Below are 27251 nucleotides of genomic sequence, written 5' to 3'. Positions count from 1 at the left end.
CTCTCTGAAGAACATCCTAGCAGACCCACACTCCATAACTATTCCGTTCCCCTTCATTTCCCATGGCTGACCCCAGTAACCTTCACACCTTCAGACTGTGGGAGGAAACTCACTCAAGCAAAGAGAGAATGTGCAAACTGCACACAGTCACACGAGACTGGGATCGAATCCATGTCTTCTGTGCAGCGAGGCAGCAGCGAATCAGGAAGAACAACAAATGCTGTCCTGACCAGCGACATCCACACCCTGTTGGTTTATCAGAAAGAATAAAAACATATTCACAACATGGACAACGGGACTTGCGTCTGCATGGACATGATTTGAACCAATCGTTCATCCTGGGTATATACAAGGCACCGATATCACAGAGAAACCAGGGCAATACGGGATTCAATTACCTGCTGAAGTGGAAAATCATCTACTCAGTCAAACTGGGGACATACTATTCAACAATCCCGCGTGTGGGAAGGGCTCAATGAGCAGAAGAACCTCCAGAGTAACCAGCAAGATTACATATCCCAGAAGGAGATCAACTAAACTGTCAACGCTGCTGTTAATTCGAACCAGCTGCCAGTTTCATAGCGTCAAAGTCATAGACTCAAACAGCATGAAAACAGGCCTTTTACTCCTACCAGCTCATACTGAACATAATGCCAAACTAAACGAGTCGCATCTGACGGCTCTTGTAACTGCTGAGGGTTAATAATGCCCTTGTGATATTATTGCTGCATTGTTAATATGAATGTCCAGATATAACTCTGAACACGGGTTCAAACCCTGGCATGGCAGATGCTGGAATTTTATTTAAATAAATACCTAGAGTCTAATGATGATGTTGAATCAGTAGATCTGCTTCATTAATGCCTGATAGGGAAGGAAACTGCCATACCTATCTGGTCTGGCTGGGATGTGACTCCAGATCCATAATATCGTGGTTGATTCTGAACTTCGCTCTGTGCAATAAATTATGTACTAGGCATGAATGAATAGATTTTGTTAATTCCACTGATACTTCCCAATTCATTTATCGATCCAAATATCCTGTAAATATTGTAAATGTACTTTCATTCATCACTGCCTCAGGAAGTGAATTGCACACATAAACCATCCTCTGTTTAAAAAAAGACTCTCATGTCTTATTTTAAATCCCTCCTTTCACTTTAAACATTTGTCCTCTCGTCTTAAAGTCCTCCTCCTTGGAGAAAAGACAGTTACAGTTAACTCGAGCCGAACTCTCAACAATGTATAAATTTCTATCAGGTCGCCTTTCAAACTCCAATGCTCGAGTGAAAATATTCTCAGCCGATCCAGCCTTTCGTTATAACACAAACCTTCCCCTGTAGCCATACGCTGGTATACCTGTTCTAAACCTACTCCAGCTGAATAATTTCCTTGCTATTACTGGGCGACAAGAACTGGACACAGTATTCCAGAAGACGCATCACCCAATGTCCTATTCAACTTCAACATAACGGATCAACTCCTACACTCAAAGGACTGAACCACGAAGGCAAGATGACATTTTTTAAAACCATTCTGTCTATATATGAAGCAAACTAAAATGAATTATGTACTTGCATTCCTGGCTTCCATGTTCCACAACACGATGCAACGCCCAATCAGTAATTGTATAAGCCCTTCTAATATTTGATGTAGCAAAATGCTGTGCCTTCCATTTATCCAGATTGAACTTCATGTGACATTTTCAGCCCAAAGACGCAATGGATTAAGATCCTTCTGGAATCTTAGATCACCTTCTTTGCAGTCTCCAATTCTGCTGTCCTCTGCAAGCTTATGAACCATGGCTTCTATGAGTTCTATTGTTTACTCATATAGGTCAACGATTTTTAATTATTTGTCGTGGCCATCATTTAGCTGTTTGCAAATAAGGCAACAATTAGTCATGTCGTTAACCATGAGGAAGAAAGCCGTAGACTGCAGGGAGATTGGAAACAATTGGCAAGAAAATGTGCTGAAAGGAATTCAATCCAGTGAAGTGGGTGATAATGAATTTGAGGTCGCACAATGAGAAAAGTGTGAATATCGAGTGGTTTAAGGTAATAAAAGAGATATTGGAGTAGACATTCACGAATGTTTGAAAGTGATTGGACAAGGGATAAAGTGGTCTCGATGGGTTGGAGATACTTTCTGGTCTTGACCGCAGGTGGGAATGAAAGAGCAGGGAAATGATGCTGGAACTTCAGCAACTGCCTATTCAAGATCAATAGACAGGGGAATCGGATGGACGGAAGTGCGTACTGCAGGTGCTGGAAATCAGAATCAAGATTAGAGTGGTGCTGAGGAAGCACAGCAGGTCAGGCAGCATCCGAGCAGCAGAAAAAAAATTAACGTTTCGCGCAAACGCCCTTCATCAGGAATAAACCTGGGAGCCTCGAGGGTGGAGAGATAAACGGGAGTACAGGGCCTGGGAAGAATTTAGCTGAGAGTGCAAGAGGTGCATGGAGATGGGGTTAAAGGTGATAGGTCGGAGAAGAGGGTGGAGCGGATAGGTGGAAAGGGAGATAGACAGGTGGGGCAGGTCAGTAGGATGGTGCCAAGTTAGAAAGTTGGAACTCGGATAAGGTGGCCGTGGGGAGATGAGGAAACTGGTGAAGACCACGTTGATGCCCTGGGGTTGAGGGTCCCAAGGTGGAAGATCTGGCGTCTGGTGGTGAGGGAATGGCGGTGGAGAAAACCTAGGAACTGCATGTCCTTGGGAGAGTCGGAGGGGGAGGGTGTGGTAATTGATGTTTTTGGTCATGGGGGTTTGGAGTTGAATGTTGCGGGTGCCCTGGAAATGTTCTCTGAAGCGCTTTCCGAGAATGTGTCTGTTGGCCCCAATGTAGAGGAGACCGCATCGCGGGCAACAGATGCAATAAATGACATGTGTGGAAATGCACATGCACATTTGATGGATGTGGAAGGCTCATTGGAGCCTTGGAAGGATGTGAGAGGGAAGATGTGGGTGCAGGTTTTGCAATTCCTGTGTAGTGGCAGGGGAAGGTGCCGCGAGGGGAGGTTGGGTCATTGGAGGGCGAGGAATTGACGAGGTAGTCATGGAGGAAACAGTCTTTGTGAAAAGTGGATAGGGGTGGGGAGGGAAATATAAATTTCCCTGTCACTGCTGGAATTGCAAAACCTGCACCCACATCTACCTCCTCACCTCTGTCCAAGGCTCTAATGGAGGCTTCCACATCCATCAAAGTTTCTCCTGCACTTCCACACATGTAATTTCTTGCATACGTTCCTCCCGATGCGGTCTCCTCTGAGTTGGAGAGAGGAGATGTGTTCTCACACAACACTTCAGAGGATATCTGCAGGATACCCACAAGAATCGACCCAGTGCCCCTTGGCGAAACATTTCATCTACCCCTCCCACTCTCCCGAGGACATGCATGTCCTGGGCCTCCTGTATCGCCACTGCCTCACGACGCGATGCCTGGAGGAAGAAAACCTCATCATTCGCCTCGGGACTCTTCCCCCCAAGGCATCAATTTGGACTTCACCTGTTGCCTTATTTCCCCTCCCCCGACCTTACACCAGTTCCCACCTTCCAGCTCAACACCGTCCGCCTGACTTGTCCCATCTGTGCATCTTCATTCCCACCTATCCACTCCACCTACTTCTCTGACATTTCATGTTCACCCCCCGCCTGCATCCACTTACAGCACTCTCAGCAACCTTCTCCCCAGCCCCACACCCTTCCCATTTATCTCACCATCCCATGTACTCCCAGTCTCATTCCTGATGAAGGGCTTTTGCCTGAAACGTCCATTTTTCCTGCTCCTCAGATGCTGCCAGACCTGCTGTGCTTCTCCAACACCACTCTAATCTGGAGGGGAGTCAGTTGATTGAGAGGGTTTTCGGGTATTTTCTATTGTTGACCACAGGCTGTGGATGATAGCAGAACTTTAGCAACCACCAGTTTAGGGAACAACTAACGGACTGAGCACAAGTCTGGTCACCGCATAAATCAACATTTTTCTTAAATTTCTACGATAAAAGATGGAAGGCTGAAGTATGCAACTTTGCCCATCAAGACCGTTTCACCAATGAGTTTCTCACTGATTCCTTTCCAACTCAGGGTGCTATGGGCCTTGGAGGGTAACTTGAAAATGGTGGCGTTTCGTTGCATCTTCTAATCTTGTCCTTATAGTCAGTACAACTGTTGAGCTTTGAAGGTTGTCAAAAATGCCCGAATGACTTACTCCAGTGCATCTTATAGTTGGTGCACTCTGCTGCAATTGCGCCTTGGTGGTGGGGGGAATGAATATTGCAGGTGTTGAAGAGGATACACTCAAGTGACTGCATTGTCGTGGACGGTGTCCAGTTCCTTAAGTGTTATTGAAGTTATACCCATCTAGGCAAATGGAGAGAGTTATATTCCACGTCTCATTTGTAGGATTCACGGAACAATGAGTTGAGTTTATAATCAAAAAATGTCTCAAGAACAAGTTGTTGTTGTCAAAGTGTTTATGTAGCCAGTTTCGATAAGTTTTTCCCCCGAAATAATAGCTCTATGGACGATTACACGGGGTAATTAGTTTACAGTAAAGTTATTGAATGTCAATGAGATATGATTAGATTCTCATTTGTCAGAGTGATACTTACTCCATTTCGTCCTTTTGTGGACAAATCTGATTCCAGTGGCTGTCTAATTTCAAGATACAATTCCCGTCTGTGCTTGAAATTTCAATCGTTTCTTCACATAAATGTCTCCACCTGCCTAAACAATATGTAGGGTCGCTGCAGGGGACAGCAGAGATTAAAGAACATGTTGTCAACACTGGAGAAAATGGAGCTTCGTGGAATGATTGGTCAGGATGGGTTTATTCTCCTTGAAACAAAGGAGACGGAGGAGAGCTCTATAATGACATAGTAACATTTATAAAAGTTCAATATTCATGGGATCTTGACAGGGTAGATACGGGCAGGTGGTTCACCCTCTGATATGAGGAGCACCAGAGGACATGAACTCAGAATTAGATGTTGCCTATTTAATTCAGAAATGAGGAGTAATTTCTTTGGTCAGGGGCCAGTGGATCCGTTGAACTCCTTGCCGAAATTGTTGTTGAGGCTGAGTTGTTGTGTACTTTCAAACTGTGCCAGACAGATATTTAACCAGAAAGATGATGAAGCTTTGTCGAGGCAATGCTGGAGAATGGAGTTGAGGATTATCAGATCAGCCATGAGTTCGTTGAATGGTGGAGCAGACTTGATGGGCTGAATGGCCGATTTCCAATCCTACATCATTTGGTCTAACGCCCTATTTTATTGATATCTTTAGAATTCTGAGGGATGGGATGAAGTGATAGAAAAGGTTTCTCAAACAGATCAGACAGATCAGGAACTTAGCTCATAAGTTCATGATCAAGAAATGTGCTGTGGCCTGGATACAACAAATGGCACTGGGCACACCGCAGATGGGTATGTGCAAATGTTGTGATTGCTGAAGAAAATTGGTGGATCTAATATTGTTGCCAACTTGGTGATCACGCTGGATGATGGATCGCGGTATGATTCACACTGCAAAAGGTTGTGAAAGAATGAAACATTCGTTTCATTGGAAAGATTTTCTGCGGTTTCAATTCAATTGACTGTTTAAAATACTGATCAGAACTTTGTGTGGAGTATTACATTAAAATTCACAATCCCACTGGATAAACTATTGCACCCGATCTCTCCTTATTTGTTCCCCTATCATTCGATGTAAATTCATAGAAAGTCAAGATGGAATGAAAGGAGGAAAGAAGCGTTGCCCTCCTTTTCATTATCCCAATGTAACATACAACAGAAACAAATTGCTTTACTTCGACTTTGATGAGGTCCCGATTTATCACAAATCTCCGGTGCAATGAAGGACAAAATAAGATTCTCCATCCAAAGTATCCTAAAGATGCGAGGCACAAAGGGAAACCACAGCTGCGTTTCATAGAAGTAACAGCCAGAGAAGGGTTCAAATCCACACATGCGCAATGGAAGAGAACCCATCGCCTGAACCCCTGGGAGACTTCAGCCCACTGTAAAGGGGCTCAAATGTGACCCCGTCAAGATTACATATGGTGCTCCTAGGCGGTAAGAAATTACCTGAGCGGAATCGAATCCACACCATTATCTTTCTGCTTTCGACGGAATAATAATACCTGCAAAATCCAAGAGATTCACCATGTCCTTGGAAGGAATACCTTGTCCTTGATTTATTCCGAGTCGGAACTGTCTCAGAACGAACCAGCAAACATGAAATTCCAGTCACATTCACACGCACATTTAGTCTTGACGCATAATTTCTTCTGACAGTTTCTCTCTCACGTGAGGAAGTATGCAAGGAGAGAGAAGTGAAGGTGATGTTTTAGCTTGATGGGCTTTCTCATATGGCTGAACCTGAACTGGGTAAAATTCCCAGAATGCAGTTTTGTTCGTTTCGTTTTATTAATGTTGCTGCAACTTCACTCTGTTCATTCCAATGATCGGAAGTGAATTGGATTTATATGATTGGAACGCTCAATGTTGTGTTCAATTTTGTTCGGAATTTATTTCAGCTTAAAGAAAATACTGATGAGAAAAACAGAAGGTTAAACTACAAAACAAGATGCCAGTTTTGATGCTCAGTTACTTTGGTAGATTTCAGTGGGTATCAAATGAACCCAACATCATGGTGATCGTCCTCCCACCTTTAAGGCATGGGGTTAAAGCAGGAAATCGATCTCAAAGAGACTGGTCACTTCCTATTCATTATGAAATAGCTTGCCTTGACAATATGCCAAATCTGCTCAGTTCCATTTATAAAGCTTCATATCAAATTTAAATAGAAATCTTTCTAAACTCTGAGGTTTTTTGCTGAATCTTACTCAGCTGCAGACGTTTCTGATATTTCTTTGCATCTGAAGTCGTCCAAATTAGATACTGTTTCCTCGCACCTTCTACCCCCCACACCCCACTTTTACACTTTTACCTGGCTGCAGGCTGTCTCTCTCCTGGTGAAACTCATTGTTTGTGTGTCTCTAAATGTGCCTTTCCAAATATTTTGGAAACGGATTCTCAGAGTGACAGAAATTCTGCTCCCATCATTTATTTGTCCTACATCGATGGTTTTGAAAGCCTGACATTCAGAAATATATGAACTTGAAAGAGTGAATTTTCCATATGTTGACTCTGTCCAAACCTCAATTACGCTGGAAAAATTCCATTCGGTTTTCCTTGGTTCAGGGTCAAATTTTCCAAAACACAAATAAATAAAACTCCATCCCCAATAAACGCCGTCAGCATCGTCTCTAATGTCTTAGCGACCCAGTAAACGCTGGCAGTGTCCTCACTGATAGAATCACAGATTTCCGACAATGCAGAAAGTGCAGTTCAGTCAATCAGATCGGTAGGGAAACTCTGAACAGCATCTCAATAAGACCTAGCTCCCATCTCTATCCCCGCAGGCCTCTGGCTTGTGATTTCAAATATACCTGCTGGAATAAAACCTGGCATCGTGTGACTGCTGAACTTATCACTGCGTTACCCATGGCTAACTCACTTAACTTACTGAATTCACTCCCTGGACACATCAGCGCAATTTAACAGGCCAACCCACCTAACCGACAGACTTAAGAGCAGTGCGAACCACTGAATAAATGTACCATCACATTGAACACTATCTGTATCATGTGTAATGGCTTTTCACATTGGCAGCTCTGCCGAGTGAAAGCAAGCTGCGCCCACAAACCCGAATTCAATGCATCCAAACGCGGTTCTACGCTTTACAACCTCAGTAGTTCTGCTGGAAATGTTTCTGCACTCAGATCTGAATGGGTTTATTCTGTTTTCTTCCTCAGATTCCTGCTTTAAATAAACATATCAGTTAGGAGCAACTCTATTTCATGGTTTTCATTGCAACACAAACACAATGTGCAGTTGGCTGAAGTTACGTGTTTGCACTTTCACTGACACTCTCTCTCCCCAGGAGCTGCAGTCCTTCCCCACGCTGATTCAGACAGCACTGTCCTTCCTATGACATGTCCCATCGACAATGGAAAGCCAGGCATGAATAACCTTCACTGGGGAACAGAGCGACAGGCTTAAAACATTCACGATGCCCCCAGCGGAGAATTGAGCCCTGTGACAGGAGGGGACACTAACCACGATACTGTAGAGGATATCAACATCGAAGGAGACCCTTCAGCCTGTTGTGGCCGCACTTGTCCAACACAACTGCTTGAAGACCTGAATCAAGTTCCATCGTTTAGCCCATAATCTTATATGTTTTGGCATCACAAATTAACATCTCAATTCTTTTAAAGGTTAGAATGATTTCCGCCTCTCTGACCCTTTCCACAAATCTACTCAAACGTTTCTGCCTTTTCCCAACATCTCTTGGCCCCGGTGTTCGATCCCTCCATCAATAACAAAGGCTTCTTTCGGTCAATCCTCTCCATATTCCTCAGTATTTATTACATCTCAGTCATGTCTTCTCCAATCTCCTCTGCTCGGCGACAAACAACCCCAGTCTGTCCAATCTCTCCAACAACTGAAACTCTTCAGCCCAGACAATATCCCAGTGAATCTCTCCTGCAACTTTCCCAGTGCGATCACATCGATGCAGTACTCTGAATTGCAGAACTGCACACTGTAATCTCGCTCGGGCCGAATGAACTTTTTTTTCTATTCTGTTACAGTATGAGGGCGTCGCTGGCTCGGCAGTATTGATTGCTATCCCTAATTGCACAGCGGGTAGTTGAGACTCAACCATCTTGTAGTGAGTCTTGAGTTACATGGAGGCCCGAGCAGGTCAGAATGGCAGTTTCATTCCTTAAATGACGTCAGATTGTTTTGTTTTATTTTCAACAATTGAACATGGATATATAGGGGTTATTAGATTCATAATTCCCGATATTTATTGAATCCCAATTCTACCACCTAGCATGGTCAGAGTCAAATCCGAGTCCGTGGTGTCTGAATTAACAGTTCAGTGTTCAGTGGTAATAGCGCTTGGCCATTGCAGAAAAGTAGTGAAACTGATCTTATCCAATTAAGTCGCTTTTCCCCGAAACTGTTCTGTGCCATTTTCCTGAGCTGGACTCCCCACCCCCCCACCCCCCAATAATATCTGGTCTCTATCAGTAAAAGCTGCTACATAACACGGAGATGTGAGCGAGCAGAGCTTGAAGGAAAAAAAAAATCACCTTGGAGAAAATCAAAACTTTCAAACAACTGATTCCTTTGTGTTTCACAAAAGCCTGGGACACATAGAGCAATTACTGCCTTGACTCGGATTCGAGCCGAGGTTGCTGTGGTCACAACGCAGCAGACGAACCACTATACGATCACGGCAAACCACAGATGAACACGCAAAACGCTCATAATAAGCAAAGTATCATAAGAAATATTAGGCAGAGCAACAAATACACAATATCAGTGCTGAGCGAACAGTGGCAGATATGTGGGAACTCAGAATGGGCTGACCGTTTAACATCGGTTCCCCCAGTGGCTGTGGTGATTCCATCATTAATGTGTTGAAGGCTGAGACAAATAGATTTCTCCAAAACATCAAATACTCAGGGGACAGTGCAGCTTTTGTTCCTGCACATCCACCAATATCATTTATTGAATCAGTTGCTCCCGGTGCAGTCTCCTGTACATTGGGGAGACTGGGCGCCTCCTACCAGAGCGCTTTATGGAACATTTCTGGGACAACCGCACCAATCAACCATACCACCCCGTGGCCCAACATTTCAACTCTCCCTCCAACTCTGCCCAAGACATGGAGGTCCTGGGTCTCCTTCACAGCCGCTCCTTCACCACCAGACACCCGGAAGAAGAACGCCTCATCTTCCGCCTCGGAACACTTCAACCCCAGGGCATCAATGTGGACTTCAACAGTTTCCTCCTTTCCCCTTCCCTCACCTCACCCCATTTCCAAACTTCCAGCTCAGCACAGTCCCCATGACTTGTCCTGACTTGTTCTACCTGCTTATCTTCTATTCCACCTATCCATTCCACCCTCCCTCCCGACCTATCACCTTCATCCCCTCCCCCACTTAACTATTGTACTCTATGCTACTTTTTCCCCACCCCCACCCTCCTCTCACTTATCTATCCACTCTTCAGGCTCTCTGCCTGTATTCTTGTGGAAGAGCTTTTGCCCGAAACGGTGATTTTACTACTCCTCGGATGCTGCCTGAACTGCTGTGCTCTTCCAGCACCACTAATCCAGAATCTGGTTTCCAGCATCTGCAGTCATTGATTTGACCAAGCTTTTGTTGAAATGTATACTTCAATAACAATGCAGTTTAACATCGGCTACTTCTCGAGTTTCCCGACACAAGGCAGTAACCAGTGCTGCCACATAGTCCCAGTTCCTAGCCCCAGAATCAGAGGGACTGAGTAGCGCAGTCGCGAATAACCAACTTGAAATCGAGATGGGAATGAGGTCGCAGAGATACTCGATGGCTCAAGTGACGCAACCGGAGAATGTACGGTATTTCTATGATGGTTTAGAGGTGCAAGCAATTCCGAGGTTGGGAGTCCTTCTGGTCAAAGGCGGGGTAGAAGGGAACATTTGTTCCCGTTTATAATAACAGCAATCTACAGTGCATCTTGCTGAGACAGCTGAGTGCCACAGCTGGAGCGTGGGCAGCTGGTTTGAAGTTTAATTTTGCCTCATTATCACCCAATTCCCTGGAATGAATTGCTTTCACCATTTTTATTTCAAATTGTTTGATATCTCCCTGCAGTCTGCGGCTTTCTTCCTCATGGTTAATGGTATGGCTAACTGTTGTATGATTTGCACACTGCAAAATCACGGCCACTCCAAGTAAATATGAATCATTGATCTATATGAGAAAACAGTGGAACTCAGAGCAGGCATGCAGCGTAGGTTTGCAGTCGACGCCAGAATTGTAGACAGTGAGGAAGATTATCTAAGTTTCAAAAGGATCTTAATCCAATGAGTCGTTGGACTGAAAAATGTAACATTGAGTTCAATCTGGATAAATGGAAGGTATTGCATTTTGGTACAACAAAAAGAGTATGGCTTTGCCTATGTTGGAGAACAGGAAAGCTCGGTGTGCAGGTACATAATTCCTTGTAATTTGCATTACCAACAGACAAGATGGCTCAAAGGCATTTAACATACTTCCCTTCATTGCTCAGTCCTTTGTGTATAGGAGTTGGGACGTTATGTTGAAGTTTTGCAGGACATTGATGAGGCCTCTTCTGGAATATTATGTCCAGTTCTTGTCGCCCAGTTGTAGGAATGATATTATTCAGCTGGAGTAGGTTCACAAAAGGTATACATGCTTGTTGCCTGTGGAAGGTTTGAGTTCTAATGAAAGGCTGGATAGGCTGAGACTATTTTCAGATTCGAGATCGGGGTGCTGGAAAACCACATCAGGTAAGGCAGTATCCCAGGAGCAGGAGAATCATTTTTTTTCGCGCAAGTGTCCTTCACCAGGCTCTTCCCCGAAACGTCAATTCTCCTGCTCCTCAAATGCTGCCTGATCGGCTGTGCTTTCTCAGCACAACACTCTTGACTCTGATCTCTCATCTGCAGTTCTCACTTTCTCCTAGTTGAGAGTGTTTTCACTCTAGGTTAGGGTTTTGAGCGGCGACCTGACAGAAGTTTATGAATTATTGAGAGGGAAGTTTAGCGTTAACGATAGCTGCCTTTTCCCAGGAGGGGGATTTCAAGACGAGAGGGCATATGTTTAAATTGAAAAGAGAGATTTTTAAAAAAAAAAGACATAAGGCATTTTTTTAGGAACGGTGTTTTACGTGTGTAATTAACTTGCTGAGGAAGTGATGGATGAGGGTATGTTTGCAACATTTAATGGACAATTAATTCCAAATATGAATGGGAAAGTGGGATTTTTAAAATAAATTTCTTCATGCCTAGTGCAGTTGTTATTTCCCAGAGGGCATTTAAGAGTCAACCACGGTATTATCCATCTGGAGTCTCCTGTGGGACAGAGCAGATGAATATGGCAGGATGCTTCCCGAACTGGCATGAGTGAATCAGAAGGGATTTTCCACACAACTGATTCAGGTCACCAAGAGACTCTTCATCTCCAGGTGCTTATTGAATTCAAACTCCATTATCTGTCATGCCAGGACCTGAACCCCTTGTCCCCAAAATATTGCCTGGGTTTTGGATTAACAACACAGTAATAAAACTACAAGGGCATTATCACCACTCCGCGGGTACAGGAGGAGGCAGACGGGAATGGGTTCGTTTGGCAATATGCTCAGCATGGATCGGTTAGACTGACAGGCCTGTTTTTATGCGGTATGACTCTGACTGACACTATGGAGCAGGCACCTGGTTGGGATTAACAGCAGCATTGACAGCATAACCGAACACCTGATGGGATATGTCATCCTGCTGAAGTCTCCGGAGGTTGTTTTGCTCAGTCATCCCTTCCCACACGCGGGACGGGTGAACGGTCTCACCCCAGTGTTCCTGATTTAATGAGTTTCCATTTCTGCGGTTAATTGATTCCCTTCCAACAGATCCCACATTGCCCTGCTTTCTCTGTGGTATCAGTGTCCTTTGTTCCACACAGGGTGAATGATCGTTTCAAATTGTGTCCACACAGATACAAACATTTCATGTTGTGAATGTCTTTTCATTCTTCCTCATTCACCTACCGGGTGTGAGTATGACTGGCCTGAACAATATTTATTCTTCGCCCCTCGTTCGTTGCTGTCTGGCTTCAACACAAACCCGGGTTGTGATCCCAGCCTCGGGTGTCTGTCTGTGGGCACTCTACACATTCTCTATATGTTTGCGCTTTTATTTCTCCCTCAGACCAAAGATGTACCAGTTACAGGGATCAACAATGCGAAATGCAGGCTTATGGGACAGAGAATACCCTGGGGTCTGGTGGGATGCGCTGCTGATGTATCGTGTGGACTGGAGGGCCGATTAGACTGCTTCCCCACACTGTGGAGATTCTTGAATTAAGGGTCAGCTCATGTTTTTCTGGTCCTGGAGTCTCTCGTGGGCATGACTGGGTGAAGATGGTTAAATCCTCTGCATAAGGGTCATGAATGAATGGGATTGCAGTAAATTAAAGTCATGATCTCTGCTCCTGAGGTCAGGCTTGTATTTCATGATTTATTCGTCGAACGTAAACATCACCGTTTCCATGTCCCAACCCCCAAGGATGACTAGTTTAAAATATCACCCCAACACCACCTTCTCCAGGTTGAAGTCTTGACTGTGTGCAAGAAGCTGATACTGAGCTGATGCGAGCAAATGTAGCTGCCACCGCCAGTGTCAGAAACACAGATCCAAACAGCAAAATCATCTTTTAAACCCACCCCTGCAAAGTTCAGGGCTCAACACTCTCCACTTGTGCCATTCAGCTGTCTTAGAAAGATGAACCGGAAATCGCTATGATAGTATAAACGGGGACAACCATTCCCTTGAGCAGGAGCACACTCAACCGAGGAATTTCTTGCGCCCCTATACCATCACAGAAGGACAGGGCGCTCACCTATTTCATCACAGGAGTCAGAGAATAACTCCGTGCGTACATTCCCATCCCCATTTCTGGTTCGGTCTGGGCGGCTGTGCCGATGTTAAGCTAAAATGCTATTGAAGCATACATTTCAACAAGATCCTGTACTGTCCCCCGAGTCCTTGATGTTTTGTCGAAATCGATCAATCTCATCTTTCAACATTCTCATTCAAGGGATCTCCACAGCCTCTGAGGACATCAAACTGAAAGATTCAGCTCATTCTCAGTTCCCACATGTCTGTCACTGTTCCCTGGGTACTGATATTGAACATGTGCTGTTCTTCCGAACATTTCCTCTGCTAGTATACTTATTGCTGCTTGCAAGCATCCTGTTCTGTGGTTACTGTGATCGTGGTTGTCGGTATTTTGAATTGTGACCACAGCAACCTCGATTTGAAACCAAATCACGGCACTTAGTATTCTCTCCGTTGTCCTTTTTTTGACAAATGCTAAGAAATTAATCGTTTTACCTTCAAATTCCGCTCTCTTACATCTCTGCGTTTCATTTATCAGGATTCAAACACACCCGTTGTCGGAGACTCCTCTCCTTCCCACGATCATTAAACCTCATTTCCATCCCTCCCCCCATTTCTCTGAGGCAATGCACAATCTATCACTCTCTTTCACATTCATACTGTTCTGTCTGTGCTGCTGCTGCGGTCACTGTTCTTGGGTGAACGTGCCCCAATCCCACCATCGGGACCTTCAAACAAGTCGATCCATTTGGATACCGCGGTTGTGAAATCAATCCCCATGTAGCAACATTTACTGACATAGGCCAGAGACAATTGGAGCGACAGGCTCATGGAAAATACGCAGGGCAGTTTGGGTGCAAAGACATTTTATTGGAAAAGATCAGCTTTTGTGGCTTTCTGCGTTGGTCTTGTGGTAATTTCATAGGACTGATAATCCAGAGACTGAGGTAATAGTCTGGGTACTCGGGCTTGAATCCCACCATGCCATGATTGTCAAATTTGGATTCAAAAAATATCTGCAAGTAAGACTCTCATGATACTATAGATCCATTGACAATTGTTGAAAAAAAATCTGTTCCACTGATGTCATTTCGGGATGGAATTTGCTATCCTTACTTGGTTTGGGCTGCATGTGAATTCAGATACATAGCAATATGGTTGAGTCTCAACTGCCCTCTGGGCAATTCGGAATGGCTAATAAATTCTGCTTCGCCAGAATCGGCATCATTCGAATCCAGAAATTTTAAAACAAATGCTCCTTAGACTCCAGCAAGAGTGTTGTGTGCAGTTTTGCAAGTCACATTACAGCAGGGATGTGATCACACTGAGAAAATTGCAGGAGATATTTCCCGGGATACTGTTTGGGCTGAAGAGTTTCAGTTGTGAAGAAAGACAGGACAGAGTGGAGTGTTTGTCGCAGCGTAAAGGAGATGTAGTGGAGACAAAATTGAGTTAGGGTATGGACAGGGTTGACTGAACGAGTTTCCCATTGATGGAGGGATCGATTAGCAGGGGCCAGAGACTTAAGGAGAAAGGCAGAATTGTTTGAGAAGATGTGCGAAAAAGCTTTATTAGCCAGTGGGTGGTTGGAATTTGGAATACACTGTCTGCATTTTTCAGAGCGGCAGAAACCCTTAGAACCTGAATAAATATTCAGATTTGAACTTGTGATACCAAGACATATAAGGCTGTGGGATAAACATTGTGAAATGGGATTAAGTTCGTTAGGCAGTTGTTTTTGACAAGTGTCACCACAATTGGTTGAAGGCCCTCCTTTGACACTCTTGTTCTCGGTAGTATGGTTCGTGTCCACGCCTGTCACAGGGCTCAATTATCCACTGGGGACAGTGTAAATGTTTAAAAACTGTCACTCCATTTCCAAGTGCGGGTATTGATATTTGTCCTTCCATTCTCGATGGGACATGTCACAGGAAGGACAGTGCTGCCTGAATCAAGTGAGGAATAAGAGCAGCTCTCAGGGAGGCAGATTGTCAGTGAAAGCGCAAACACGTGACTTCTGAAAACTGCACCTTGTTACGGTGTTGGAATGAAAAACATTCGGCAGACTTGTTCCGAATTGAAGTGTTTATTGAAAGCAGGAAAGTGAGGAAGAAATAGCGTAAAAGCATTCAAATATGACTGCATAAACATTTCGCGCAGCACAAATCAGATTGTAAAGCACGGAGTAGCGTTTCGATACATTGAATTTGGGTTGATTTGCTTTGATGAGGCTGAGTTACCAGGGTATAAAGCGATTAAAAATGATTCAGGTTTTGCTCACTATGATGGAACATTGGCTCAGTAATTCGCATTGCTGTTCGTTCTGAGGGTTATGTTCATTGACCAAGTTAAATTGCCCTCTCATGTGCAGGGATGGAATTAAGTAAATTAAGTGAATTAGCTTGGGTCATGCGGGGACAATGTCAGAAGTCACAGGACGCCAGGTTATAGCCCAACAGCTTTATTTGACATCATAATGGGGAGAGTTGCCCCTCTTCTGGTGAATTATAAGGGAATGGGGAGGAGAGATAGGTCTTGCAGAGATGCTCTTCAGAGAGTCGACACCGGCTCGATTGACTGAAATGCTCTTTCTGAGGTGGAGGATTCTGTGATTCTCTCGGAGAGGGTAATGACGGTATTTACTGGGGTGTAAATCCATTAGAAACGATGCTGACGGGGTGTACTGAGGATGAGATTTTATTCACGTGTTGTCTTCGAAAATTTAGAACAGTTCTCCCTGAACCAAGAAAGACTTAGTTGGGTTTTTTTCAGGTTATGAAATGTTTATACAGAGTCAGTCGGTGAAAAATTCCCTCTTTCAAGTAAGTAAACATCGAGACGCTAGACATTCAAAACCTTTGATAAAACCTTTGAAGGACAAAGAAATGAGGAGAACAGAATCGCTGTCGCTCCGAGAATCTGTTTTTCAAAATATTTGGAAAGGCACATTTGGTGACATACAAGGAATAAATTTCACAAGGAGGGAGACAGCGTGTGGCTTGGTAAAGGTGTAGGGGTGCAATGTTGTCGGTCGGAAGTTTCGGGGGAGCAATGTCTAAGTGGGTTGACTTTAAATGTAAAGAAATTTCGTGAACGTGTGCAGCTGAATAAAATTCGGTTTCAAAAACTCTGGATTTTTAAAGATTTGGCATAATATTCTACCTGAAGCATTGTAAATGGATCTGAGTGGATTTTTCTCGTTGTGAAGGAATGATATTACATAATAATAAGAAGTGACCAGTTGCTTGGAGATCGAATTCCAGCTTTAATCATATGCGTTAAAGATGTGAGGAGAAGCACCCTGATATTTGGTCCAATTTATACTCGGTGAAATCTTCCAAAACAACGAGCAACAAAACTGGTTGGTTTTCTTTTACATTTTAACACTCTGATTTTCTAAGCAATATTTTCCTTAAGCTGAAATAAAGTCGGAGCAAATTTGAATACAATATTAATCGTTACAATGAGATTTATCTAATTCACTTCTGATTATTACAATGAACATTGTGCGGTTGCAGCAAAATTAAAATGAAACGAACAAAACAGCGTTTCTTGCAATTTAATCCAATTCAGGTTCAGCCATGTCAGAAAGGCCATTGAGCAACAACATCGCCTTTATTTCCCTCTCCATGGCTCCTTCTTCACGTGAGGGAGAAAGTGACTGAAGAAATTATGAGTCAAATATAGGTATGAATATGACGGAAAATTCTTGTTCTCTGTTTCATTCTGACACAGTTCTGACTCAGAATGTATCAATGACAGCTATTCATTCTGTCGTGCATGGCTATTTATTGGAATTTGCTATTATTATAATTCTGGTGCATACAGAAACACAATGGCGTGGATACGATTCCGCTCAGCAAATTTCTCATCTCTTACTTTCACCACATGTATCCTGATGAGGTGACATGTCACCACTCTACAAAATGTGTTGCGAATACTGAACGATTGTGGTGTTGGGTTATTACACCGCTGTGCTCCACATTCACGAGTTCGAGTTACACTCTGGTCCCTAACATCACAAACCACTCCCGCAGTTTTTATTGGCACCTCACACGTCTGGTATACACTGGATAGAGAATCTTGTTCTTGCCCTTCACTGCACGGGAGATTCACAATAATCGACACCACATTAAAGTCGAAATGCAGAGTGAGAGAAGTCATTCTATTCAATTGTAGATTAACTTGGTGTCATGAGAAAGAATGCATTTTTCTTTCCGCCCCATATTCCATCTTGTCTTTCTATGAATTTGCATCGAAAGAATGAGGAGCACAAGTTTATCCAGTGGGGTTGCACATGAGTATCTTAACCTAACACTTCACACAATGATCTGATCAGTAAGTCAAACAGTGACACGGAATTGGAATCGCAGAAAAATTCTCCAATGAAACGAACCTTTCATTCTTTCACAAATTTCTGCTGTGTGTGAATCATACAACGAACCATCATCCAGCGTGATCACTGACTTGCCAATTGTATAAGGTCAATCAACGTTCTTCAGCATTCATTGCTTCTGTACACAGCCACCTGTGCGGTGCCCAGTGTCATTTGTTATCCCCAGGTCACAGTACATTTCGTCTTCCTGAGTTTATGAACTTTTTCCTGATCTGTCTGATCTCTTTAATAAACCTTTTCTATCACTTCATCCCATCCCCCCACAATTCTGAACTTATGAATAAAATAATGAGTTAGACAAAATGTTAAACAAGTGGGAGTTTGCCACTCAGCCCATGGAGTCTGCCCCACCATTCAACGAACTCATGGTTGATCTGATAATCTTAAACTCCTTTCTGCTCACTTCCCAAGAAAAAATTTCATTATATTTCTGATTAACTATCTGGCACAGTTGAGAAACACCCAAAAACACTGATGGCACAGATTTTTTGGCCACTGAGCAAAGAGATGACTTCTCATTTCTGAATTAGATGGACACTATCTAATTCTGAGATTATGTCCTCTGGTGCTCTCCTCACAGCATGGGGCAAACCACCTGCCTGTATCTACCCTGTCAAGATTCCACGAATATTGAACGTTTATGATTGGTGTTACATAATGAGAGAGTACCCCTCCACCTCCATTGTGTCGAGGAGAATAGACCCAGCCTAACCAATCATTCCATGAAGGTCCATTTTATACAGAGTTGGCAACATCCTCGTAAATCACTGCTGTCCCCTGCAGCGTCCTTACTTATTATAAAGACAGGTGGAGAAATTTCGGTGATGAAATGGGCTGAAATTTCAGGCGCAGACGGGAATTGGAACTCGAAATCAGAAAGTGATTGGAATCGGATTGATCCACAGAAGGACCAAATACAGCGATGATAACTCTGACAAATGAGAATCTAATCATATTCGATTGACATTCAAAGGCTTCATTGTAACTGAAGTTCTCCGTGTAACCCGCCTGGGAGCGAGTATTTAGGAGAAATGGAACCTGATCGCGCATATAAGAAGTTGACGACAAAAACATGTCCGTCGGTCGACTTTGTTTGATTATTAACTCAACTCTTATCTCCGTGAAGCCTACATCGTCCGCAACGCACAAATTAGATGTTGAACAGAACTCTCTCCATTTGCCTAGGTGAGTGCAGCTTCAATATCACTGAAGGAACTGGACACCCTCCACGACAATGCAGTCACTTAACTGTACATTGCTCAACACCTGAATATTTATTCCCTTAACTGCTCAGGCACAATTTCAGCAGAGTGCACCACATAGAAGATTCACTGGAGTAAGTCATCCAGGCTTTGTTGACAGAACCTTCAAAGCTCAAAGACTGTACCGACCATAAGGACAAAGTTGAAGATGCACTGAAACGTCACCATTTATGAATTACCCTCCAAGGCACATACCAGCATGATTGGAGAGGAAGCAGTGATAAATTCATTGAGTGGTGAAGCGGTCTTGATGGGAAAAGAGTTATACTCGAGCCCTTCACATTTTATTTTACAATTTTGAAAAATGTTGATTATCGCATTGACCAGACTTGTGCTCATTCCTTTAGTTGTTTCCGAAACTGGCGTTTGCTAAAAATCGAATATCATTCTCAGACTGAAGTCAACAAAGAGTCTCTCGTACTACTGATCTCCCTGTTCAACAATCTTCAGAGATCTGTGAAAATCTACTCCAAAATCTCTTTGTTCCTGTACACCGCTCAGAATCCTCACTGTTATTGTTTCAATTCTGCAAATTCCTTACCACGTATTGGTCTGGATTCAAATCCATTCGTCGTTTTTCCTTTCCACCTGATTGATACATCACTGCAATCCCTGATATTATTCATCACAGTCACCTACACGACCAATTGTTGCATCGTCTGTAAACATCTAAAAGTGACTCCGACAACTAAGTTTGAATTATTGATCTACATCAGGAAACAGTGGTACTCCACTGGAAACAGGCATCCAAGCATGGTTCATTGCTGGATGGGATGAACACCTGCAATAACAACAGAATCGGACCCTTGCTATCATTCGTAAACCTGAAGGCAACTCTGCAGGATGGTTTCCTGACTGATTCCTTCTCACATAGGGGAGTGGTGAATGACCTGTCCACATTGTGACTGAGGAAGTGAGTTTACATTTCAGCGGGTAATTGAATCCCTTCCTGCAGACCCAGCCCCCATGGACCTGACTTCATGGAGGCGTCGGTATCCTTGTGTCTATATAGTTTGGATAATCAGCTGAATTTGAGACCACGCTGAGACGATTCCCAATTTTCCCCATCATCCATGCATCTTTTATATCCTTCCTTATTCTCCCACGGAGTGTGGCCATCATAGTCTGAACAACAGTTGTTTTTCATCCTTAAATCTCCTTGAACTGATCCAGAAGGAATTTATGGGTAAATCGTACTATTGTTGATCTGAAGTTATATGTTGGCAAGTCTCGTTAAGGACAGCAGATTCCCCTTTTGAAGGGTCATGACTGCATAGGCTTTCAGCAAAGTAAAACTTTTTGTCACTCGTCCTCTGAGCGGGTTTATATTCCAGATTTTATTCATCGAATCTAATTACCAGTAGCTGCCATGCTCCAGTCTCCAAGTGTTGCTGGCCCAAATATTGCCATTACATTTGCAGATGAAGCGAAGATTGGTGGAGTAGCAGAAAGCATAGGGTACTGTCAAAGAATGAAGGAGAATATAGATAGGGCAGTTGAGCGGAGAAGTGGCAGATGGAGTTGTATCCAGACAATTGTGAGTTGATGCATTTTGGGAAGTCGTATTCTAGAGCCAAGTATACAGTAAACAGAAGAGTCTTGGGTAAAATTGCTGAGAAGGTTGATGTGGGAGTTCAGGTTCTTTGTACCTGAAGGTGGCTGCACAGGTGCATCGAGTGGACAAGAAGGCATATGGCATGCTTGCTTTCATCGGTCCAGGCATTGAGTGTAAGAGCTGGAAGGTCATGCTAAAATTGTACAAGATTTTGGTTCAACCACACTTAGAATGCTGTGTACAGTTCTGGTTGCCAAATTACCAAAAACGACGTGGACGTTTAGGAGAGGGTGCAGAGAAGGATAATGAGGATGTTGCCTGGTATGGAAGATGCTAGCTCTGAAGAAAGGTTGAGTAGGTTACGTTTGTTTTCATTAGAAAAAACGAGATTGAGGGGGACCTGATTGACGTCTTCAAAATCATGAAGGGTATAGACAGTGTGGATAGAGATAAGCTTTTTCCCAAGGTGAGGGATTCAATAATGAGAGGTCACACGTTCAAGGAGAAAGTTGAAAAGGTTAAGACAGATAGTCATTGGAAGTATTTTACACCGAGGGTGATAGGTGCCTGGAATGTGTTGCCAGCAGATGTAGTCGAGGCAAGCACGGTAGATTCATTTCAGGTGCGCCTGGACAGATGCATATGTAGGAACTGTGCAGAGGTATACAGATGCTTTGGAATTGGGTGATAGGTTCAGAAAATGGATTTGGATCAGCTCAGGCTTCGACATCCAAAGGGCGTGTTCCTGGGCTGTAAATTTTCTCTGTTATTTTTTCTTCTTTGTTCACAACTCTGTCAATTTCATGCTACATTACTGCATCTCAGAGAATGATATTGTCAATTCTAATTATCACAGAGGGAATGAGAATATGACATGTGGCTGTGTCGGAATGAAAGTGATTTACGCTGGTCTGGAGTTTTTACTGGGAGCAAGAGGCTGATGCGGAGACGATGTGATCAAAAACAGCTGACTGTCAACGTAACAAAACAGCGCATTGTTCAGGAAAATTTCAGAGAATGCTTTCAATTAACCGACCTCTCGCTGAAGGCTCCAGCACGCTTCAGCTGAGCCAATCTGTCGTGCGGGTTAATGCTGGTGTTGTATCCGAATACAACAATTATGCTCTTCGTCCCCGCCTTTGACCAGAAGCACTCCCAGCTTTGGCATTTCTTGCGCCTCTGTGCCGCCATAGAAGAACAATGTGCTCACCTTCAAGCCAATCAATCCATTTCGATACTATGGTTGTGAGATCAATTCTCATGTAACCGCTTTTACCACATGGACCAGAGATTATTAGAAAACCAGGCTCTGGAAAAGGACACAGGGCAGCACTGAGGAAAAGAAAATTTATTCGAAAATACTTCTGTCTGTGGAATTCTACATCATTTATTTCACTTGCTCATTCAGCTCTCTCTTGTCTATTGTGTGCAGTTCTGCAATTCGCATTATAGAACGGATATGATAGCACTGAAAATGATGCAGGAGAGATTTACCAGGATATTGTCTGGGTAGAAGAATTTCAGTTGTGAAGAGAAATTGGACAGACTGGAGTTGTTTTTGTTAGACTCGAAGAGATTGAGAGGAAACATCATTGAAATGCATAAAATAATCAGGAATATGGATGGCATAGACTGAAATCAATGTTTCTCTTTGATGGTGAGATCGATCACGGGAGGTGGGGCAGGGTGGCATAGATTTAAGGATAGAAGAGGAAAGATTTGAGTGAATGTGCAGACAAATGTCTTGAAACAGCCGTGGGTTGAAATCTGGAACTCAGTGCATGCAAAGGTTGCAGAGGCAGAAATCCGCATAACTTTCAGAAGTTTTCAGATGTGAATTTGTGATGCCAACACGTACAAGGCTATAGGCCAAGTAATTTTAAAAAGTGTTCCGATAGTTAAGCGAATGTTAATTTCCAGTATTAGCAAATAGGCTTATTTTTGCATAGAAATCCTGGGTAGTACCACGCCTGTCACTGCGTGAGTTCGTGTTCAATTTGCTTCCAGGACAGGCGCTTTCATATTGGGAGGGCTCAGTGGGTAGAACTGCACCATTCAGCGTCAGAAACCCGCCTTCGATTCAAGTCTTGTGTGACTGACTGTGTGGAATTTGCACACTCCTGCTCTCTCTCTCTCCCGTGTGAGATTCCTCTGGCTGCTCCGATTGCTTCCCACAATGCAAATGTGTGCAATTCAGGCGAATGGCAAATGGCAAACAAAATCTGAATGGACTGTAAGTGCTGTAAATAAGAGACAAAATCAGAATTGCGGCTTGGGGAAAACAGATTGCTGAAATTCACTTTTTATGGCCCATTCTTATTATGTTCTTTCTTTGTCTCTTTGCAGCATTGTCTGGGAAGTGGTGGTGCCCTCAGGCTCCAGTATGTTTGAAAGAGTAGTTTGGAATTGCCCTGTTCCAGGCAAGTTGAGCTTTTCCTGGAACCGAATGGAGACTGTTATTTCATCGTTGTTGCGAAACGGACACCTCCGGTGACTCGACTCGTCGTTATTTGGTTTTCTGGCCAATGAGAAAATCGTTCCAATGCATTTCGATGTCATATGTTATTGAATTTCTCCCACTTCCTTCATTTCCGTCCTGCAGTCATCGGAAGGGAAAGGTAATCTCATCGAGACTGTGATTGGTGAAATTCACTTCTTATGGCCCATTCTTATTATGTTCTTTCTTTGTCTCTTTGCAGCATTGTCTGGAAAGTGGTGGTGCACTCAGGCTCCAGTCTGTTTGAAAGAGTAGTTTGGAATTGCCCTGTTGTTAGTTGTGTGATTACTTTATGGCTCATGCCCCCCGACACTCTCACATTTAGCATTCATGCTCGCTGTGTCTGAAAATGCATTTGGTTTTCCAGTTTTGTTTGTGTTCCGTGTAAAATGCTTTCTGTTTTGCGATTCGCTCAATACATTACGAATTAACAGGGTTTCTGAGGTAACTTCCAGCTGCAAAAATCCTCAACTGAGAATCTGGGAAACTTTCACGGAGTATGGTCAGTCGGAGCAAAAGTAAGGAAGTCGTTAGTTTCTGCAGTGTTTCACAAAGCTACCTTTCCCGTGAGCAGTCGAACAGACTAAATTATTTTGCCACAGACTGCGACGCTAAGCTCCGCAAAAACGTAATTCTTTAAAGCAGGTGTAAGCAACACAACGTTATTGGGGTACACCGCGTGGAAACAGATACTTCGGTGTATCTCGTTCATGCTCACCACATAGCCAAAATTAAACAAGTCCCATTAAACAACGAGCGAACGGAAACAGAAAGGTGAAAGGTAGAATGGCTTCAACTTTCAGTGCTGGATGCCACTCAGCTGCAGGGGGGGCGACTGCGCTTTGTTTCCGTAGTGTAGTGGTCATCACGTTCGCCTTACACGCGAAAGGTCCCCAGTTCGAAACTGGGCGGAAACTGTTTTGCTCTTCAACTGCAGCCTTTGACATCGACAAGAACGGAGCTTTCTTGCTTGCTTTCCCACGTGCAAACCTGCCTTCGAGTTTGCTTGAATAAATCTTCTCTCGTAGTGCAGTGCAATGCAATGCAATTCCATTTAATTACTGTGCAAAGCATTGTAAAGTTTTTCTCCAACCTGGTGCTGATCATATGCCATTCTGTTTGAGAGTGTAGTTACCCCCTTCTGATCCTTCCACGAAAAGCATTACCGCATTCGCATTCCTTGCGCAGGCGGCCCGGTTCAAAGACAGGGAAGAAGCTGATGTGCTGGTGTCACAGTGTACCACGGATTCCTCAACTAGTCTGTCTGTCAAATGTATCCCAAAGTCGTCTCTGAAAGACCTCATTTGGAAGGTGTCTGTCGTTATTCAACTTGAGAGAATTGGCACCAGAGGTCCTGAATCATGTTTTGGAGCAGTTCGCACGTCATTGGCTCATTCAATCAGCAACAGCAGTGAAAGAAATTACACTCTCAGAGGAACCTCTGGACCTGTGCTTTCATAGCGTCGCTAGTATTAAGGTGCGCCCCGAGATCTAAGCCACGTTGGAACTGAAACGGAGGAATCGACAGAGAGGCTACAGAATGACATCGCATCCATTTGGTTTTCTTTAAATCACTGACGAGCAGGAAAATGTAAACGGGGAGGGCGAGTGGGGAAGTGAGGCAGTTGCAGCTCTGGAGAAAATCCTTCGTTGTGATTCACTCAGCAACCAGAGACGTGACGGTGACACAGGCGTGAGAGCTCTTCACATCGTGAACAAAAAGCAATCAAGGGCAGTTAGCACCTCTTCCGGAGTGGGGGTGGTGTGAGGTAATTACCTTTTGACTTCTGTTACTATGTTCAGAAACTGCCTTTTGGATTCAGGTGAACAGAAACTGCATTTCTAAAAAGCACCATGGAACTTGTTAAACTTTATTGAGTCGCTTTTTCTCATCGATTCCCACACAGGTTTCCAACCTCAGTTGGTATCGATGAGGCTCATGTCCAGGTGTGATAATCTCTGCAGCAAATTGCACGGTTAAGGTAAAAGGCAAGGAAAGTGACATCTCGAACCGGCCCCGAGGTCAGACCTTCCTCACAATGTAATCTGTCGTTCTCGGATTGTAATGCTACCTCCGGTTTTAGGGTGGAACATTCTTTGGGAACCTTATTCTGCAAAACAGACACAGTGACGGAAACTATGCTGCACGGTATGATTTGGGACACGGCCTGCTCAGCTTTGTGTATTTTCCCTGTAGTCCGGTGTGTTTCATGTTCCGTGTAACCGTGAAAGTTGTCCTGTTTCGAACAATGGGTGAAATCATTGAGCAAAGCAAGAATCGAAACTGCAGTAATGTCAAGTAGCTCATGGTAATTTGACCCAATCATAACCGATCATATATTCTCACGCACTCACAGATACATTTGTAGCTGAATCCAGTCTGAGAAGATAGACTCAGCTTACCAGTGATTTTTGTCTGTATTGCTGGGCTATCGTTAACTGCTGAGAAATTGATATTGTAGACGCGCACATCCCAGCAGCTGTGCGAGTCGGAGAGGGATCATGGAACCCTTTTCACGTGAGTTTGCATCTGTTGTTATGCAGGAACACAATTGGAAGTGCAAGAAAATGGACGCGCGGGCGTGTTGGTAGTGTGGCTCCAGTCTCGACTGAGGCGTGGCTTCGAATCCCACCGCTGTCATTTCTGCTGAACAGCTCCAACGGACCAGCTGCTTTAAATGCTGTTTCAATCCCTGCCTCATTTCTGTTTAAAACAGAAGAAAAATGAGTTTGCTTCCCGGGGAATTGACTGCGGTGTGGGAAAGTGCCGAATTTTCCAAAGTGTCTGTGCTGTCATGATCGTGTTCGCTTCCCGCGCGGAAAATCGCCAGCAGCTCTACTATTGCTTTCTGTTCCAGGCAAGTTGAGCTTTTCCTGGAACCGAATGGAGACTGTTATTTCGTCGTTGTTGCGAAACAGACTCCTCTGGTGACTCGACTCGTCCTTATTTGGTTTTCTGGCCAATGAGAAAATCGTTCCAATGTATTTCGATGTCATATGTTATTGAATTTCTCCCACTTCCTTCATTTCCGTCCTGCAGTCATCGGAAGGGAAAGGTAATCTCATCGAGACTGTGATTGGTGAAATTCACTTTTTATGGCCCTTTCTTATTATGTTCTTTCTTTGTCTCTTTGCAGCATTGTCTGGGAAGTGGTGGTGCACTCAGGCTCCAGTCTGTTTGAAAGAGTAGTTTGGATTTGCCCTGTTGTTAGTTGTGTGATTACTTTATGGTTCATGCCGCCCGACACTCTCACATTTAGCATTCATGCTCGCTGTGTCTGAAAATGCATTTGGTTTTCCAGTTTTGTTTGTGTTCCGTGTTAAATGCTTTCTGTTTTGCGATTCGCTCAATACATTACGAATTAACAGGGTTTCTGAGGTAACTTCCAGCTGCAAAAATCCTCAACTGAGAATCTGGGAAACTTTCACGGAGTATGGTCAGTCGGAGCAAAAGTAAGGAAGTCGTTCGCTTCTGCAGTGTTTCACAATGCTACCTTTCCCGTGAGCAGTCGAACAGACTAAATGATTTTGCCACAGACTGCGACGCTAAGCTCCGCAAAAACGTAATTCTTTAAAGCAGGTGTAAGCAACACAACGTTATTGGGGTACACCGCGTGGAAACAGATACTTCGGTGTATCTCGTCCATGCTCACCACATAGCCAAAATTAAACAAGTCCCATTAAACAACGAGCTAACGGAAACAGAAAGGCGAAAGGTAGAATGGCTTCAACTTTCAGTGCTGGATGCCACTGAGCTGCAGCGGGGGCGACCGAGGCTTGTTTCTGTAGTGTAGTGGTCATCACGTTCGCCTTACACGCGAAACGTTCCCAGTTCGAAACTGGGCAGAAACTGTTTTGCTCTTCAACTGCAGCCTTTGACATCGACAAGAACGGAGCTTTCTTGCTTGCTTTCCCACGTGCAAACCTGCCTTCGAGTTTGCTTGAATAAATCTTCTCTCGTCGTGCAATGCAATGCGATTCCATTTAATTACTGTGCAAAGCATTGTAAAGTTTTTCTCCAACCTGGTTCTGATCATAGGCCATTCTGTTTGAGAGTGTAG

At 43.8% G+C, this 27251-nt stretch overlaps 2 non-coding genes across 2 annotated transcripts; both read left to right on the top strand.

Moving 5' to 3' along the window:
- Positions 1 to 24034: 24034 nt before the first annotated feature.
- On the top strand, positions 24035 to 24107 carry trnav-uac (transfer RNA valine (anticodon UAC)). Its single transcript has one exon. It is a non-coding gene; the product is annotated as a tRNA-Val (tRNA).
- Positions 24108 to 26969: 2862 nt separating this feature from the next.
- On the top strand, positions 26970 to 27042 carry trnav-uac (transfer RNA valine (anticodon UAC)). The gene has a single exon. It is a non-coding gene; the product is annotated as a tRNA-Val (tRNA).
- Positions 27043 to 27251: the final 209 nt, after the last annotated feature.

This window comes from Chiloscyllium punctatum, chromosome 18, assembly GCF_047496795.1.
Source record: "Chiloscyllium punctatum isolate Juve2018m chromosome 18, sChiPun1.3, whole genome shotgun sequence".
Taxonomy (NCBI): Eukaryota; Metazoa; Chordata; class Chondrichthyes; order Orectolobiformes; family Hemiscylliidae; genus Chiloscyllium; species Chiloscyllium punctatum.
Note: the sequence above shows the minus strand (reverse complement) of the source record. Positions and strands in the feature narration are given on the sequence as shown.